Source organism: Microcebus murinus, chromosome 10 (genome assembly GCF_040939455.1).
Source record: "Microcebus murinus isolate Inina chromosome 10, M.murinus_Inina_mat1.0, whole genome shotgun sequence".
Classification (NCBI taxonomy): Eukaryota; Metazoa; Chordata; class Mammalia; order Primates; family Cheirogaleidae; genus Microcebus; species Microcebus murinus.
Genome location: NC_134113.1, coordinates 72,628,693 through 72,635,680, shown reverse-complemented (window position 1 = coordinate 72,635,680; position 6,988 = coordinate 72,628,693). Strand labels below are relative to the sequence as shown.

At 40.8% G+C, this 6,988-nt stretch overlaps 1 pseudogene; it reads left to right on the top strand.

The window, feature by feature from the left end:
• The first annotated feature begins 537 nt into the window (after window positions 1-537).
• On the top strand, window positions 538-1,327 carry LOC105884800 (mitochondrial fission factor pseudogene; annotated as a pseudogene).
• The last annotated feature ends 5,661 nt before the right edge of the window (window positions 1,328-6,988 follow it).

The following is a 6,988-nucleotide window of genomic DNA, read 5'->3' as shown; positions in this document are numbered from 1 at the left end:
TTATATCTTTAGCTAAGTCCCCTGGACAACCCTATAGAGTTTCCGAGGGATTTATGATGAGTAAATTGGAAGACCAGTGAAAATATTGAGAAAAACAGGGAATCAGCCTAATATAGGGGATAGGATTTTGGAGAACTGGAGTCTAGTCGTAGCTTTGAGGACAGCTAGCAGTGGTGTGATCTCGGTCAAGTTGTGGGCAGCTCTGCTGGTGTTGCCCGAGCACCTCAGTGCACTCAGCTAACAGCCTCTTCCAGAACCCACCTGAGCACACCAGGAGCTGGCAGGTGGTGGCCCTGGCTGGAGGCCCTTCAGTGGGCCCAGTGAAACAAAAGTGGCTCTAAATCCAGCCCATGTACATTGAAGCAAGTTGAAGGATTTAATGTGAAGCATAGAAGCAGATAGTGCCAAATAATAAACAGTAGTTGGTACACATTTCTGGAAAGGCAGTGTCTGCGTTGTTATGTACACCTCCAAAACAAGTTCAGATCTGCAAAGTAAACTGAACTACTATTGTAGATGTGTATTTACTGTATTAAAATGAGTAAAAGAACAAGCAGTGACATACCACTAGGAAGGGTGAGTGAGGCAGCATTTCTTTTTCCACTGGTGCTGGGATGCTGGATATTAGTGGAATTTGGTGAAATGGAATATGCCAAAGGTACTAGGCAGTGAATGAGTATCCTGGAAAAGTTAAAAGTAGCACCACCAAATGCTGACCTGGAGCAAGGATTCCAAGAAGGAGCTTCAAATGCTAGTGTGATAATGCACGTTGCAGGGACAATTGCTCTAGCAGAAAATAATAAAGACACTTCATTTTCAAGACCAGCAGATCTTGACCTTATTCAATCAATTCCCTTTAAACCTCTGGCACTAAAATCACCACCTCATATACTTATGGCAAGTGAAAGACCACTAGATTTTTTGAATTTAGAAAGAACTCTTCCAACCCCTAAAAATGAAGACATCCATGTAGTCCAGGCTAAAAATAGAGTGTTCTATGAGTGAAAGTGCTGTTCGTGAAAAGGGACAACTGGCCAGAAATGATTCCATACCTGTGTTGCATGATGGGTCTGCTGTCACCACTTCTCGTCCTCATCATGACAACGTCAGGTATGACATTTGGAATATAGAGACGACAATTGGAGGAATGTCAGATGACATGACTGTTGTATAGGCAGCTTCATTAATGTGGCAAATATTCAAATTAAATCCACATCTACAATATCTAGAAGAGGAGGACAAAGAATGTGCTAAAAGAGAAATGATCATGTATTCAATTACTGTAGCATTCTGGCTGCTTAACAGCTGGCTCTGGTTTCGCCACTAGAGGTAACATCAGCTCTCGAAAATATTGTCTCAACAGTGGAAATATAAAAGACTTGCCAAAAAACAAAACAAAAGAAAAACAAATAAAAAAATGAGAGACTGCTGTAGAAGGATGCCTTCCACCTCTAACACATCTCAAATTCTATGTTTAGTTGGGTCAATCTTTCCAACTCCAGAATTCAAACACTCTAGCAGTGAGAGAAGATTTATAGAAACACGTTGAATTATTTTGGTGCTAATTACCTTTGAGAACAATTAGTAAAGATGATAGTTAACACCATGAAAGGGGGAAGAATAAAGGGCTAAGTGCTGGGCCATAGTTAGGAGTACCGAGGAGGAACTTACTGTGGTGAGATTACGCCAGAAGGTAGAGAGGAGAACCAAAGAGTGAAGGTGCATTCTAAAAAGAGAGATTCATGGAGAGTGCAATAGTTATTGAACAGAATGAGAACTGAGTAAGAATGGTAGAATCTTATGAGAGGGTCCTTTGAGTGGTTAAAGAGCAATTGGCATGCCATGCTGATGAGTCAGACTGGGAGGGCGTGTAGATAGATCATCTGTTTAATTATGAAACTGTAAAAAGCTAGGACTAAAAAAAGGGCAGTGATTTTAAGAGAAAATGGAGTCAACCAAAATTTTTTCAGTAATATGAAAATTGAAACTGGTTGGATGGTTGAAGGTATTAGAGAAGGAGGGGATGAGGCTTGGAACAAGGGCTCTCAGAAAGCTGTAGGGGTTAGACTCCAGAGCACAGGCAGAGAAAATATATGAGACAAGTAATAGTCAACTATTTGTACCAGAAAACAATTAGGTTGGCCACGTGATTTGTTTTGGAGACTAGAATGTAAACAGAAGTGATTATTGTCTCTTGTGGAACAAGGTGGTTTGGTAGCTGGTATTTCTGCCCCACTCTCTACCTCTCCCCTGTCCACATGGTTGGGAAGAAATGATTGTAGGATAATGAAGCCATGTGATGAAAGGAGCTCTAATTCCTAGGCAGTAGTGGAAAAGAGCCCCTGGACTACATTCAGGAGTGCCACCAGACCACGTGGGACACTGCAAATAAGAACTAAATTTTTATTGCAGGCGACTGAGATTTGGAAGTGGTTTTTTATAGCACCAAAACAGCTAACCAAAACAGAAATTGGTACTAGGAACGGGAGCTCTGTAAATATGCAATATTGACTGTAATATTGCCTGCTCCAGACTAGTGCCAGCACCTAATGTGGTCAGTTGTTTTAAGTTTAGCTCTTTTGGTAGGGGTGTAGTAGTATTTCACTGTGCTTTCAATCTGCGTTTCCCAAGTAATCTCAACCATCTTTTTATGTGCTTATTTGCCATCTTTGCTTTTGAAGAAATGTCTGTTTAGATCTTTTACCCATTAAAAAAATTGTGTTGTTTGTGTTCTTGCTATTGAACATTGAGAGTTCTCTATATATTCTGGACATATGCCTTGTGTGAGATACAAAATTTGCAAGTATTTTCTCCCAGTCTTTGCATCCTCTTAACGTTCAAACACAAATATCCCATCTCAAAACATTCTCTCAGTGTGTTTTGAAAAGCAAAAGTTTTTAATTTTGATTGATGAAGTCTGATTTATTATATTTATTGTGATGATAGATGAGGGTCAATGAATATTTAAACAAGATAGATGAGGGTCAATGCATATTTGGATGAATCTTATTCAACTATACGCCTTAAATATGCGCTGCTTTTTATTTTGCCCATTATACTTCAATAAAGTTGTTTAAAAAAGCGAGGAGGAACAGAGAGGGTTCAGTAATTCAGAGTCTTTAAGTGCCAAAACTAATCACTGCTATATGCCACCAGCTAGAGGAACAAAAGCTCTGTAAACTTTTCTGTTGAATGAAGTGACTTAGCACTTAATTTCAGAGGAAATTAAGGATGTGCTCTTCCCGGTCATAGTGCTATGTAGTCTCAGGTAATCACAGTGGAATGGATAAGAGAGATGGTGGGAACCCAGGATCAGGAGTAGGGAGACAAAAACAACATAAATCAGGCTGAGAATCATATCTAACATAAACTTTGAGTGTGGTTCCTAGCACATGGAACTAATTGCAATCAGAGTTAAGAAGCCTACCAGGTTTTTGGAGGGATTATATTGCCCAAGAAGCCTAGAACTTGAAATTAAAAGTTTTTTTTACTGTTCAGGACTTAATTATTATATCCCAGCCGTCTATAAACAGAAGGAAACTTTGACAGTTGTACAGCTCCCAGGAAGGGTATTCTTCAACATTGTTGAAGGCACTCTTCAACATTCATTCCAGATGCTGCCCAGGAGGATAAAGGAACTTCTAGAGGGTAGAGCCCTAGGGTCAGAAAGAAGAGTAGACCGGCACACCCTTGCAGCAGGCAACAACAGCAGAGTGTGAAAGTGTCTGTCCTGCCAGGGCAGGGAGACTTCACAGCGTCTTCTCATCAGAATTCTGAGTTGCTATAGGTGAGTGACTGCTCTTGTTTTCCCATTCTTCCCCTTTCTCTAGGGGTGGCTGGTACTAGTGTCCTGTCCCTGCACTACCACTATAGACTGAACATGTGTCTAGAGGGATAGAACCCGCATTTTAGTTCACGGGAAACACCTGAAAGCACCATATCTGGATCTAAGGCATAGGACTTTCAGAGTGGATTCTTATTGAGGAGTGGACTCCTCTTTGAGGAGTGAATGATGATTTCCCCGATATCGTACAGAAGGAGTGGGTAAGCAACAGGCCCAACATTCAGACATGAACGCTGGGTGCTGAATTTAAGCTGGCCGGGTCTTTGAGGAGAGGTGTTTTCCGTAAGTGGGATGTGGGGAGCAAATGAATATTTGGTAACTGAAGGGCAGATTGTGATAGGGACTATTCATGATGCTGAGTGACGTCTGTGTGTTGAACCTCCGTTTTCCAGCTTCCCTTGCAGCTAAGTTGGCCATCCAACAAGTTGGGGACAATAGGATATGACCAGAAGTGACACGTGCCACTTCTGGGCTAAGCAGGTTAAGTATCTGGTGCACATTTCCCAGGTGCTCTTGCTCAGTCTTTCATTTGTGGTCCTAGAAGGAAAAGGCTCCAGGATGACTTGACCACGTGATGGAGGAGCCTGGATCCCTGAATTTTGGCTAGAAGAATGCTGTCCTGCAGGGCTGCCAAGCCTTCCCTGGACTTTATAGAGTGAAAAATAAACCTGTGTTGTGTTAAGACACGGAGATTTGTGGCTATTTATTGGAGTGACTAGAATTAATTACTCTGACCAATACCAATACCATAGCAATTGGATAAAGGTGCCTACCACATTCTTTCTGCACATTCTACCACACCTTCTGTACTCAATCACTTGGAAGACAATGGCTATCAAGTCTTCACATTTTCCAAAGATTTATGACTTAGTTGTTTTTGTTTTTAAAGGGAAAAAGATGACAAATAGCACTGATTTAAGCTACATTTTCCTTTTGAAGAAATAAAAACTTGAATGTTGTTATCTTGAAGTTGCAAAGTATGATATGGTAAACCAGAGAAGAATTATTTATGATTTGGGGCATGTAGTTTCTTGATCAGATTTCTAAGAAAGGGCCAAATTACTGAAGGAAAACATATATATCATTTAAAAACACAAGGTCTGAAGTCAAATTCTCTGCCCATTCACTAGCTGTGTGAACTTTGGATGAGTTATTAGTACTTAGCCACCCTCTGTCCTATATGTTTATGAAAAAAAATTGTTCATACTTCAAAGAGTTCTTATGAGAATTAAATGAATTAATGTTGTATAATAAAGAATTTAGCTGGCCTAGTCCCTTGTTCTGGGGAATCTCTAAGCCCTTGGAATTTCTTGAGTGATAAGAATGTGTTTGTTATATTCATAGTGGGCCCTTTGGACCACACCTGAGTTTGTGCTAACAGAGTGACACTTGGTTGGCCCACAGATAGTTTCAGGATGGGGACTTCATGCTGAAGACCAACCATGTGATTAGAGGTGGGTGGGGATGGGAGGAAGGCTGGAGATTGAGTTCATTCATGTGGCTGGTGATCCAACTAATCATGCTTGTGTGATGAAATCCCAATAAAAACTCTGGATACCCAAAGCTTGGATGAGCTTCCCTCGTTGATATTTATATACTGATGTGCCAGGAGAGTGGTACATTCTGATGACTTGGAAGCTTCATGTTTAGGACCCTCCCAGACCTTGCCCTATGTATCTCTTCTTTTGGCTGGTCCCGATTTGTATTTTTTTTTTTTTTAATATAATAAACTATAATCTTAAGTATGGTGACTTCCTCCATTCTGTGAGTTGTTTTGGAGAATTATCAAACCTGAAGGGGTAGTGGGAGTCAAAATTGTGTCTAGTTGGTCAGAAGTGAGGGAGGCCTGGGAAGCCCTGAGCTTGCAGCTGGAATCTGGAGTGAGGGCAGTCCGGTGGGGGACTTGCCCTTAGCTTGTACAGTTTGACCTAACTCTAGGTAGTTAGTATCAGAACTGCCTTACAGATAACACATGCAAAGCTTTTAGAATAGTGCCTGGCCCAGAGTAGCTTTGAGAGAAAGTTAGCTAATATTATTAAGCCATAAAATATTATTCATACAGGAGCACTGACTATTCAAAGGGCCAATCTCAAAGGAACATAGAATTACTGTATTTAATGCTGGAAAGAACCTTGTAAATTACACAGTCTGAAATGATTTTAACTTGTCTTTTGAGTGCCAGAGCAAAGGCTCAAATCCCCGTCTTTTAAGACAAGACCATTATATACAATGTGCTTCAGTTGTCACACACTTAAAATGGGGCTAGTTCAACAAAATCTGTACCCAAGAAATAGGAACATTTTGGGGGATCTTTTAAGCACATACCTATTTTCTCTGACAACTGCTTTCCCTGTGCCTGCAAAGTAGCCATGTTTGCACTATGTGACTTTGAATCCTTGGTCACAGTCAAAGGAATAAGGTGCATAGCTGACCCCCCAGTGGGCCCATTAGGTTTTTAGTTCTCAGAATTTGGAATTTGATTTAAGAAATACTAGTTGGTCTTGTGACCTGAAGAGCAGCAGCTGAGGACTGCGTGCAGCTGGACTCCGTGAAGTCAGATAGGAAGAGAGAGAAAGAGGAAAGACGAAAGTCTTTTTCTTCACAGAGAAAGACAGACGAAAGTCTGTCTCTTCACAGGCCACACTTCATCTCTTGCTCTTGGGTTTTGGGAGAGACCCTAGTCTAATAAATTCCCCTTGTTTGCTTGTGCTTGTTTGAAGTAGATTTTGTTAGTTGCCACTAACAGTCTTGATTTAGGAATTCTTTGAGAAAGCTCTTAAAAGGACATAATGAAAACAGATGGTGCAAACTACTGTTACCCTGGTAGCTATTGTGGAGAAGGGGAACAAGGGGGAGGGGTGGGGGAAGATAAAAAACAACAACTGAGGAGTAAGGTGGGTCAAGGGCTTAGGTTTAATAGGAGCGTTTTAATTGGCTCTCTTAGAAAGCTCCAGAATATAATTACATTAGGCTTCTCTGAATGCGGCTGAAAGAATGGCGAAGTGGAAGAATAAGGTTAAGCAAGCAATCGACAATTCTGCTGTCTTGTTCAAGACAAAACTGGGTTAAGCAATAACTGCGGTGTACCAATGTCATTATAAAATATAACGAAATGGTTGCCGACAAATAGAAAACATGACAGGA